Here is a 12,099-nt window from a genome sequence, read left to right as displayed (position 1 = left end):
TTCTCGTCTCCTTCAAATCACCTCCCTCCTGCTCCTGGGAGACAAAGTCTCACCCCTGTGGGGGAGACTGGAGCTGGGGTGAGGGGAAGGAGCTGGAGCTGCCATGGAGCCCCCAAAGTAACTTGCCCAAGGTCACATCACACAGCCAGTAAGTGGCAGAGTGGGTACTTGAACTCCAGACTCCAGTGCTTTAAAAATTCATTAGGCAACCTCCCGTCTGTGAACGGGGCGTGAGAAATTTTCTTTGCCAGAAAATGATAGTCCTTGGTCAACTAGGCTTGGATCCTACTGGGCCACAAAAAGAGTAAACAAGGCCGAGTGCGGTGGCTCACGCCTGTAATCCCAGCACTTTGGGAGGCCAAGGCTGGCATATCATGGGAGGCCAGGAGTTCGAGATCAGCCTGGCCAACATGGTGAAACCCCATCTCTACTAAAAATACAAAAATTAGCCAGGTGTGGTGGTGAGCACCTGTAATCCCAGCTACTCGGGAGGCTGAGGCTTGAGAATCACTTGAACCCAGGAGGCAGAGGTTGCAGCGAAAATACATTGAAGCAAAGTGAATTTTAGTTAGACATTAGGAAGGACTTCCCAAAGGAGTGGGCTCTAAAATAGACGATTGAGAGTCTGTTTCTTCCTTGGATGGTCTTTCGCAACCAGAGGGGCCATCTTGGCAGTCTTTCTAAGATAGACAAGGTGCTGGTGCTGTGGAATCCAGCCAGTGGAATTTGAGGATGAAACATACTGGAGTCAGGGAGGCTTGACACGGTAAACTGCAGAAGAGATAAGGAAGCCCATATGTTAGACCCAGCCCTAAAGCCCAGAGCCCTGCTCATATGTTAGACCCAGCCTGGAAGCCCAGAGCCCTGCTCATATGTTAGACCCAGCCTGGAAGCCCAGAGCCCTGCTCATATGTTAGACCCAGCCTGGAAGCCCAGTATGGGTAGAGGAAGCTAGGGCCCTTCAGGCCGGGGTTGGTTTCCTGAGTCAGCACAGTTATAGGCGCTGCTTCGTGTGGGCGGGGGGTCACAGCTCACAAAGCCCTCCCATGTGCAGCCCATTTACATCTCCCATCCACCTGTTGGGGCAGACAACTGAGAAATTGCTGTTCCCATTTTGCAGGTGAGAGAGTGAGTCTCCAAGAGAGGAGTGAGTCAGCTAAGGTCACACAGAGACAAGGCCCTGGAGCTGTGGCTCAGCCCCCGGACCTTCCCATATCACCAGGCTGTAAGGCCAATGGGGGCTGCAAGCTGCCCTGCACCCTAATCTGCCTCTCGTTCCAGTGTGACCAATTGCTCGTTAGCTCCCCCTACCTCAGGGTGAAGCTAGTCGGGGGAGGGCTGGTGCCAGCGCCACAATTTGTACAGGACGAATGAGTATCTCTTTCCTATCTGGATTCTATTATTTTTCAGTTTATCCTGGTCAAAAAACACAAGATGAACATCTGGAGGAAAAACATATATATATAATCTTTGAGAAAATTGAAAATATGTATCATTGTTTGGGGTTGGCGGTGCAGAGGCCCTGGAGGCTGGCTCTCCCTGGCTTATTCCTGGGCCTGACTCAGCCTATCTTTGCACACAGCCTGATTGCAGGCTCCAGGGGATCTGCAGGGGAACTCCCTCCCTGCCTTTGGGGCTCGGTCTGGGATCTGGTCTCATGTGTGTGTGTGTGTGTGTGTCTGTGTGTGTACGCGCTCATGTGCAGAGGATGCTGGAGAGGAGAAGAGAGGTCTCAACCTCCTTCCCTGGGGATATGAGCATTTTCTGGGTACTTTGAGGATCTCCAGATTGTTCCCTGTAGGAGAAATACCGACTTCAGCAATAATAGCCGGGGTGTACCGAGGCTTTACTACGTACCAGATACTCTTCCAAGTACTTCTCATGTCTTCTAAGGACTTTTCATCTCTTTTATTCCTCACACAAACCCTGTATTTAGGTACCATCTTCTCCTTCTTGTAGCTGAAGAAACTTAGGTACAGAAAGCTTCAGAAACATGTCTAAGTTCACCATTCAGATTTCAACCATTCAAATCCAAGTAGTTGAATTCCAGAGTTCACTTCTCAATCGGGACTCTTTAAAGCTTTCCTTCACTGGAAAGAGAAAGGGAAGAAGGCAGGGAGAGGGCGAGAATATGCACATAGGAAAGATGTGAGCACATCTAACACATGTCCCTGGGCCGGACTGTGTGTGGTACACAGCTGCATGTGTCCTGCATGTACTTGGCTGTAGGCTCATGTATCTACGCCTTCATCACCCACCTGCCCACTCATGTTCATCCATCCATCCGTCCGTCCATCTATCCATCCATCCATAGTCTGTTTTTTTTTGAAATGGAGTCTCACTCTGTTGCCCAGACTGGAGTACAGCGGTGCAATCTTGGCTTACTACAACCTCCGTCTCCCGGGTTTAAGCGATTCTCCTGCCTCAACCTCCCGAGTAGCTGGGACCGTAGGCTTGCATCCCCACACCTGGATAATTTTTGTATTTTTAGTAGAGATGGCATTTCACCATATTGGCCAGGCTGCTCATGAACTCCTGACCTCATGTGATTCGCCTGCCTCGGCCTCCTGAAGTGCTGGGATTATAGGTGTGAGCCACTGCGCCCTAGTCCATCATCTGTTTTTAAGTGTGGGGTCACAGGTATGTGGCTACTTCTGGGTGTGTCTGTGCACATGTGTGCATAATCGGAATGTATGTGATGGGTGTCAGGACATATTCAGATGTACAGACCTGTGACCCCCTCCCACCCCCTCTCCCAAGGCTCTTCCCCAACACCTGAAAAGCCACGGGATGGAGGAAGAGGCCCAACCTCAGCAGGCCTGCCTTAGTCCCTGGCTCCCCTCCGAGCCCCTGCAGACAGTTAATTAAATCCCCTTCCCAACAAGTGTGGTAATTAGTGCTAATGGTTCCACTTCCCCTCAGAGGCTGGAGAGGTTCCTGCCACGCGCACGCGTGTGTGTGTGTGTGTGTGTATGTGTGTGCGTTAGGGGGTGGGTAGCAGGGCCTTCTCAGTTCCAGAAACATGGGGTGTGGAGAGGGGCTTCTGAGAGCTCCCCAATCTTCTCCTGCTCCTGTCTCCTGATCTTACAGGCTCCAGGAGGCTGGGAATGTGGTGGGTCTCCTGCCAGCCTGCCTGGGAAGAACCTGGTTGTGGTGCCCTTAGCTTGAGGACTGTGGCTTTCTAGGAATCTGTGTGTGACTGAGAGTGTGCTACTCTGCGTGTGTGTGTCTGTGTGCATGTACAAGGGACACTCCAATCCACGCTGTGTGCATATAAATGGCCATATATATAATAGTGATATATGAATGGTGCCCCCTGGAGTTGTGTGACGTGGTGGCCCTGATTCACAGACCCCAAGTTTGCATGTCCTTGATGTGTGTATGACTCTGGGTTTCTGGGTGTCCTCTGTGTGTTTCGAGGTGTACCTGAAGGTGGTTGCCAGTGAGTGTGCGCCTATGTGTGTTTATGTGTGACAAAATGCAAGGAGCAGCAGGGTCACTGGCTTCTGGGGCCTGACTGACATCCCTTGCAAATAAATGTGACAATGAAATATAGTCCTGGAGTTGCTTTGGATGCTCCGTCAAGCAGGCGATGCAGAATAGGTGAAGTTGTAAAGTGTTCCCTGGGGAGCTGTGCAGCTGAGTGACAGCACCCTGCTGGCTCTGGCCTCTCTGCCTGGCTCTCCCTTGTGAGACCATGGGGCCAAAGACACTCATCATGACCACAGCCTGGGAGACTCAGGAGAACCTGTTTCCACAGCCTGTGAGGAGTGAAGGACAGAGGGGACCTGGCAGGGCTCCATCCCTTCACGTTGTCTCATTGCTGTCTTCAGGTGGGGTGCCCAGAGTAGGGCTTTGTCCCATCCCTGTCATATGCACTCAGACTGGGCTTTCTCAGGACAGGGCCCTGTCTCCCCCCTCAGACTGGGCTCTCTCAGGACACGGTCTGGTCTCCCCTCTCATACTGGGCTCTCTCAGGACAGGGCCGTGTCTCCTTCCTCAGGCTGGTCTCTCTCAGGACAGGATCCTGTCTTCCCCCTCAGATTGGGCTCTCTCAGGACAGGGCCATGCCTCCTCCTTTAGACTGTACTCTCTCAGAACAGGGCCATTCTCCCTTCTCAGACTGGATCTCCAGAGGGCAGAGTCTGCCTTCCTCTCCGGGCTCTCTCCAGCAGGGATGTTTCCCCTAAGGTTGGGAGACCCCTCAAACGAGGGCCGAGTCTCCCTATGAGGACTGAGCCCCTGAGCACCCTCCGCTTGGTTTATGCGTGTGTTGCACGCTCATGAATGCATATCTGGCTGCAGATTTGGAGGCTGCAGAGCTGTCTGCATGAGCCTTAGCTCTGGAGACCTGGGTTCAAGTCTCACACCTGCTAACTTCATTAGCTGTGATCTGAGTGAGGTAGTAACAGGTTCCACAAAGTCAGGGCACTGCTTAGGGCTCTGGTTAGGGGCTGTCAGGACATTTTTTTTTTTTTTTAAATCACAAAGGTGCCTTCTGCTCATTAAGCTGTGTGCCCTTCCAGGTGGCACCCCATTGTAATCATTAGGCCAGGGGTGGCTCGTTATATTCTCCCCAAATAGCAGGGCAGGCTACCATGGCCCTGCACCAGGGTTTGGTGAGGACACGTGAGGCATGCCATGGAAAGTGCTTGCTCAGTGCCTGGCCCGCGTCCAGCACCCGTGGAGCCAAACACCACCTCTGCCAGGTCTTCTGGTGCTAGCAGTGAGTGCCAGGGTCCCCTCCGGGTCTGCCAGCTGTGTGGGGCACACTTTGGTATCTTTGTTTCACTTCTTTATCTGTTTGGGTGTCCACTTGTCCTTAGAGCCAGAGGCTGAAATGTGTGTGTATGTGTATGTGTGTGTGTGCACGCGCTTGTGTGCAGGCAAGGGAGGTTGCAGAGCGAAGTTTCCATGAGCCTTAGCTTTGGAGACCTGAGTTCAAGTCCCACAGCTGCTAACTTCACTAGCTGTGACCTCAGTGAGGTAGTAACAGCCTTCCAGGGGAGGGCTATGGAGAAGGCACAGAGAGAGACTATTCCTTTTCCTCTTCCCTCAAGCTGAGTCCTCTCAGTTCTCTGCCAGACACATCATAGGCCTTCTGCCACGCGTTCTGGGACTCTTCCTGCATCTCTTGTCTGTGCTCGGGGATTCAGTTCGTGTGCAGAGACTGCCCACACAGAGGGAAGCTCTTGCCATCTGTCTTGCCTCTCAGGCAGCAAGCCCCAGGAGGGGCTGTGGACTGGGACAAAGCCTATCTTGTCTCCTAAGGAGGCCACAACCTGTCCCCGGGCAGTGGGGCGCCCACTGTACAGAGCCTGCAAGGACTTTATGCCCCATGAGGTCCCGGACTTTGGCTTCTTCATAGCGACATCCCAGCTTCCTCGCACTGAATAGCTGCTCAGTAAATATTTGCTTCATGAGTGTTATGAAACAGGACCCATCGGCACCTGTGGCTTCTGGCGTTGTGTGTGGCGTGACAAAACTGAAGGCTGAGATTGCGTGGCTGCTGGAGAGTGTTCTGGAGCATTTATAGGCAGGTAACATATTCCACAGGATAGGGGTCAGCAAAGTCCTGGCTCCAGACTGATTAGCAGAGAAAGGTTTTCACACATTTCTAAGCCCTAAAGAAACAAAAACTTCCATGGGGTTCCTTCTACCAATTTCATCTCCATCTCCATATGACTTTCTGGGCAGGAGAGACAGTTTGGAGCTATAACTTTTGCTCTTCGTCCTGAAGGCTCTTGGCCCAACCTTGAATCTTCCAAATAGGCCAGCAGCTGACCTTGCCCTTGAATATTCCTGAATTTGAGACTACGGGTAACAGAGAGAGGGAAATGCACAGGACCACTTGCCCCAACTATAGCCTTGCTTACAGCAAGGGTGTCATCATTAAGCCTCAGTCTGGAGGCCCCTAGGTGGAACAGAGATGAGTATTCTGGCCAATTTAGTCCGAACAAAGGGAAGCCATTATGCAAATGTCGGATCATTTAAAACCACTCTGGCTTTCCTTGGAAAAGAATGGGGGAGGAAGCCACATTTGAAAGTGTCTGCCCATGCCTGGGTCACTGCTAATTTCATTTTAATATTACACCATCATATGATGAATAATTACATACCTAAACAGAGTGAAGGGAAGACAGAATGAAAGTGGTCACAGGGAGGCGGGAAGCAGAGGGGTCAAAAGCATGGACATTGGCTCTTCTGCTGAACAGCGGGCAGCCTTGGGCACAGGACTCAGCCACTCGGTGCCTCAGTTTCCTCATCTGTAAGACAAGAATGGCACTTCCAGGGTTTTTGAGTATGAAATGAGATTATGTAAATAAAGTGTTCAGTTCATTGTGGGGTAAAATATTAGCTAGTATTATATTATTACATTCAGGTGTCTGCATGCGTGTGTGTGTGTGATGAATGCTTTTGTGTGTGTGTTTGTGAGGAATATTTGTGTGTATTTGTGTATGTGATGAACACATGCATGTATACATGATGGATACATGTGCGTATATGTGATGGATGACTGTGTGTGTGTATATGTCAAGAACACTGCCTGTGTCTGTGTTGTGATGGACTTATGTGTGTGTATGTGATGAGTACCTGTGTGTATGGGTCTATGATGTGTACGATACCTCCGTGTGTGTGTACATGTGACAGGCATCCACGCGTGGGTGTGTATGTGATGGACAGCTGTGAGGTGCCTCCACGGGAGGATGTCTGTGCACGTGGAGGTATGAATGTGAAACAGTACATACTATTTACATACTGAAATAGTAGAATAATGTGAAAGGGCAAAACATAAGCCAACAGCACGTGACTGAGAACTGGGTTCTCTGAGTCTGGTTTCCATCTCTACCACACACTTAATACATCTGTGGCACTGAGCAGGCCCTGCTGCCTATTTTCTCATCTGCAAACTGGGATAAAAGTGGTAGTGACAACTGTAGCGGTGTTTAGCGAGTGCTTACTGTGCGCCAGGATAACACACCTCATTCTGGCTACTCCACAGGATTGGTATTCGACGCAAGGGTAGTGCAGAAGTGCTTTACACATCATGACATCCTGACACACAGCAGGGGAGGCCACTCTGGATGTGCACACGTGTGCGTGTGTGTGTGCGCACAGCACAGCGTCTTTCTCTGTTTCAAGGCCAGGTTGAATGAACACACGCTTGTGTATGGACAACTGCACACACCTGGGTGTCCATATGTACCCCACTATATGGCTGCCCCTGTGGTTTCATGTCACACCTGTGCTCACACACGTGCACCCAACTCAGTGCGTGCTCATGCCCATGTCCCCACACAGCACACATGCGGGCACGTGCAGCTCTGAGGCTGCACCTGTCATGAATGGTGGGCCCAGGCAGACAGGGACTGTGAATGAGGCTCAAGCAGCAAGCCCCTGAGGTGGGCTTTCTGCTCAGCACTGATGAGATTAGAAAGTACTTACAAAAGTTATCAGGGCACGGTGGCAGGCACCTGTAATTCCAGTTACTCAGGAGGCTGAGGCAGGTGAATCACTTGAACCTGGGAGGCGGAGGTTGCAGTGAGCCGAGATTGCGCCACTGCACTCCTGCCTGGGTGACAGAGTAAGACTCAGTCTAAAAAAAAAAAAAGAATAAAAGAAAAAGAAAAAAGAAAGTACCTCCACATCTGTGCTGAAGGAGCTGATCCTGAACCGGGAACTCCTAGGCTCTCCAACCCCTTTGCTAAGCAGGAATTCTCTCCATAACCCTCTAACAAGCACTTGCCAGGTTTTGTGTGCACACTTCCAGTGATGGGGAGCTCATTTTCCCCAGAGTGACCTTCACAAGATGCCCTTTCTGGCTGCTGCCCTGAGCTGCCTCAAGTCAGTTTGACCATGGTTTCTCCTTCTGCCCTCTGCTGCCACACAGCAGCAAACCTGTTCCCATTTCTAAACTGTTTCCCCCGCCTCCTTTTTTTTTTTCTTTTTTTTTTTTGAGATGGAGTCTCACTCTGTCATCCAGGCTGGAGTGCAGTGGTATAATCTCGGCTCACTGCAACCTCCGCCTCCTGGGTTTAAGCAATTCTCCTCCCTCAGCCTCCCGAGTAGCTGAGACTCAGCATGCGCCACCCTGCTTGGCTAATTTTTTTTTTTTTTTTTTTTTGTATTTTTAATGGAGACGGAGCTTCAACATGTTGGGCAGGCTTGTCTTGAACTCCTGACCTCACGCTCCACCCGCCTCGGCCTCCCAAAGTGCTGGGATTACAGGTGTGAGCCACCGCGCCTGGACAACTGTTTCCCTTTACTAGCAGGCCTCCACTACTTCTTTTGTCACATGAGTTGAAGCCCGGCCTACACAAGCGAGGCAGACTTTTAAAGAAAAATATTAACAATTCTATTATTTTTCTTGATTTAAAAATGTAATACACGGTCATTTAAAAAATTCAGACAATACAGGAAAAGAAGAAGAAAGCAAAACCACCCATCACTGCAGCAACCAGAGATAACCAGGGTTCACGTTCTTTAATTTTTGAATAGGCAATACATTTGCAGAGTTCAAAATTAAAAATTGTAAAAGGGTATGATTCAGTGAAAAAATTTCCTCCCACATCTCTGTTCTCTGGCCTTAGTTTCCATCCCCTCAAATTTAAAAAGTCATTAATTTCTTATGTGTATTTCCAGAGATATTTTAAGATATGGAAGACTATTTTAAGCTCTTTTAAGATATTATAAGTTTATTTTAAAAGATTTTAAAGAAACTATTATCATTATTTTTTGAGATGGAGTCTCGCTCCGTTGCCCAGGCTGGAATGCAATGGCATTATCTTGGCTCACTGCAACCTCTGCCTCCTGGGTCCAAGCGATTCTCCTGCATAGGAGGCCTCCTGAATCGCTGGGATCACAGGTGTGCACCACCACACCCAGCTAATTTTTTGTATTTTTAATAGAGATGGAGTTTTGCTGTGTTGGCCAGGCTGGTCTCAAATTCCTGGCCTTAAGTGATCCACCCACCTCGGCCTCCCAAAGTGCTGAGAGTACAGACTTGAGCCACTGCGCCCAGCCTAAAGGCCATCTTAACATACACATGGGCTCTTTCTTTCTCTCTCTCTCCCTTCCCTCCCTAGCCCTCACTTGTGGTTGCCCCTTGTTTGCTAAACAGCATATAGTTGAACTCTCTTTTCTTCTTTTTTTTGAGATGGAGTCTTGCTTTTTGCCCAGGATAGAGTACAGTGGCACGATCTCAGCTCACCACAACCTCTGCCTTGAGGTTTCAAGCGATTCTTCTGCCTCAGCCTCCCGAGTAGATGGGACTACAGGTGCATGCACCACACCTGGCTAATTTTTGCATTTTTAGTAGAGATGGGGTTTCACTATGTTGGCCAGGCTGGTCTCAGACTCCTGAACTCATGATCTGCCTGCCTCTGCCTCCCGAAGTGTGGGGCTTATAGGCGTGACCCACTGCTGCTGGCCGGAACTCTCTTTCTATCAGTTTTCAAAGGGCAGACTGTTTACCTTTTGGCTGTTTCCCTTCATGCTCTTGGTCTAAATGCATTAGGTTGTTTGCCGGGGTAAACAACATAACGTGTGTAAAGATTTGGAAACCATGCCTGGCAAGTGGAGAGCACTCGCTATGTTCACCTTTGGGTGGTCATCGTCATTTGTTAACACCCCAGGGAGAAAAGAGAAATCACCAGGAATCAACAATGGTTCACTTTAAAAGGTTACATCCTGCTAACGTCCACTTGGAATAACGTTTCTGGGACAAGCACAGAGATATTTCAGAAACACGTTTGGCGCTCTCCGGAGAGAGCAATGTTGATTTCTGTAAAATGCAGGCTGGGTAGAATATTATCATATGTTGGTTGAAGCTGTGCTGTGTGTTGATTAAATGTTTCAGAGGCGGTGTCATTGGAAAGGTTTGTTGCAGATTTGCATGACGAATACATCTGAAGATGAAAAGATGCCAAAAAGCTGGAAGGGCCAACAGAAGAATGTAAAATGACCCCCAAAGTCGGTCATTTAGACCAAGAGCATGAAAGGTCAGAAGGCCATCTTATTCTTCATATGCATTTTATTTTATTACCCAATCTGTTCCTGACATTAAGTAAAGCTCCAAAAATTAAATTCCGGCCCTCAAACCCCACAACAGGACTTAATGAACCTCGCCTTCAAGGTGTACAACAATAGAGTAGAGGCAGCCAAGTAGTAACTTATTTCTGAGTTGCAATTCCTTGCCTCCACTGTGAGACAAACCCTAGCCACATCTCCAGCACACAACTCCAAATGCCTGAACCGCAGCTGCCAGGGGTTTCTCCAGAACCTCCTCCCCCAGGAGCTTGCTACAAGTGCTGGAAATCTGGCCACTGGGCCAAGGAATGCCCACAGCCTGGGATTCCTCCTAAGCTGTATCCCATCTGTGCAGGACCTCACTGGAAATCAGACTGTTCAACTCACCCAGCAGCCACTCCCAGAGGCCCTGGAGCTCTGGCCCAAGGCTCTCTGACTGACTCCTTCCCAGATCTTCTCAGCTTAGCGGCTGAAGACTGACTCTGCCCCATCGCCTCAGAAGCCTCCTGGACCATCACAGATGCTTTGGGTAACTCTTACAGTGGAGGGTGAGTCCGTCCCCTTCTTAATCAATACGAGGCTACCCACTCCACATTACCTTCTTTTCAAGGGCCTGTTTCCCTTGCCCCCATAACTGTTGTAGGTATTGACGGCCAGGCTTCTAAACCTCTTAAAACTCCCCAACTCTGGTGCCAACTTGGACAACATTCTTTTATGCACTTCTTTTTAGTTATACCCACTTGTCCAGTTCCCTTATTAGGCCAAGATATTTTAATTAAACTATCTGCTTCTCTGACTATTCCTAGGCTACAGCCACACCTCATTGCTACCTTTTCCCCCAGTTCAAAGTCTCCTTCACATCCCCTCATATCCCCCCACCTTAACCCACAAGTATAAGATACCTCTACTCCCTCCTTGGCGACTGATCATGGACCCCTTACCATCTCATTAAAACATAATCACCCTTACTCCACTCAACGCCAATATCCCATCCCACAGCATGCTTTAAAAGGATTAAAACCTGTTATCACTTGCCTGCTCAGCATGAGCTCCTACAACCTAAAAACTCTCCTTGCAATTCCCCCATTTTACCTGTCCTGAAACCAGACAAGGCTTACAAGTTAGTTCAGGATCTGCGCCTTATCAACCATATTGTTTTGCCTATCCACCCCGTGGTGCCAAAGCCATATACTCTCCTATCCTCAATACCTCCCTCCACAACCCATTATTCTGTTCTAGATCTCAAACATACTCTCTTTACTATTCCTTTGCGCCCTTCATCCCAGCCTCTCTTCGCTTTCACTTAGACTGACCCTGACACCCATCAGGCTCAGCAAATTACCTAGGCTCTACTGCCGCAAGACTTCACGGGCAGCCCCCATTACTTCAGTCAAGCCCAAATTTCTTCCTCATCTGTTACCTATCTCGGCATAATTATCATAAAAACACATGTGCTCTCCCTGCTGATTGTGTCCGGCTAATCTCCCAAACCCCAATCCCTTCTACAAAACAACAACTCCTTTCCTTCCTAGGAATGGTTAGTGCAGTCAGAATCCTTACACAAGAGCTGGGAGCACATCCTGTAGCCTTTCTGTTCAAACAACCTGAGCTTACTGTTTTAGCCTAGCCCTCATGTCTGCGTGCAACAGCTGCCACTGCTTTAATACTTTTAGAGGCCCTAAAAATCACAGACTATGCTCAACTCTTTATAGTTCTCACAACTTCCAAAATCTATTTTCTTCCCCCAACCATCGCTCAAGACAACGCTTATACTGATAAGGTAGCTAAAAAAGCAGCCATCGAAAGGCATCAGATCCCATCGCTCAGGACAATGCTTAATATAGGTTGGCTAAAAAAGCAGCTAGCCTTCCGACTTCTATCCCTCATGGCAGTTTTCCTCCTTCACATTGGTCACTCCCACCTACTTCCCCGCTGAAACTTCCACCTATCAGTCTCTTCCCACACAAGGCAAATGGTTCTTAGACCAAGGAAAATATCTCCTTCCAACCTCATAGGCCCATTCTATTCTGTCGTCATTTCATAACCTCTTCCATCTAGGTTATAAGCCAT

At 49.1% G+C, this 12,099-nt stretch overlaps 1 long non-coding RNA gene across 1 annotated transcript; it reads right to left on the bottom strand.

The window, feature by feature from the left end:
* LOC140709348 (uncharacterized) lies at window positions 1-8,800 on the bottom strand. The gene is made up of 4 exons (XR_012089863.1): window positions 7,447-8,800; window positions 6,120-6,266; window positions 1,858-2,090; window positions 1-771 (listed from the first exon to the last, which is right to left on the bottom strand). It is a non-coding gene; the product is annotated as an uncharacterized lncRNA (long non-coding RNA).
* Between the last annotated feature and the right edge of the window lie 3,299 nt (window positions 8,801-12,099).

This window comes from Chlorocebus sabaeus, chromosome 20 (assembly GCF_047675955.1).
Source record: "Chlorocebus sabaeus isolate Y175 chromosome 20, mChlSab1.0.hap1, whole genome shotgun sequence".
Classification (NCBI taxonomy): domain Eukaryota; kingdom Metazoa; phylum Chordata; class Mammalia; order Primates; family Cercopithecidae; genus Chlorocebus; species Chlorocebus sabaeus.
This window is presented reverse-complemented; position numbering and strand designations above follow the sequence as displayed.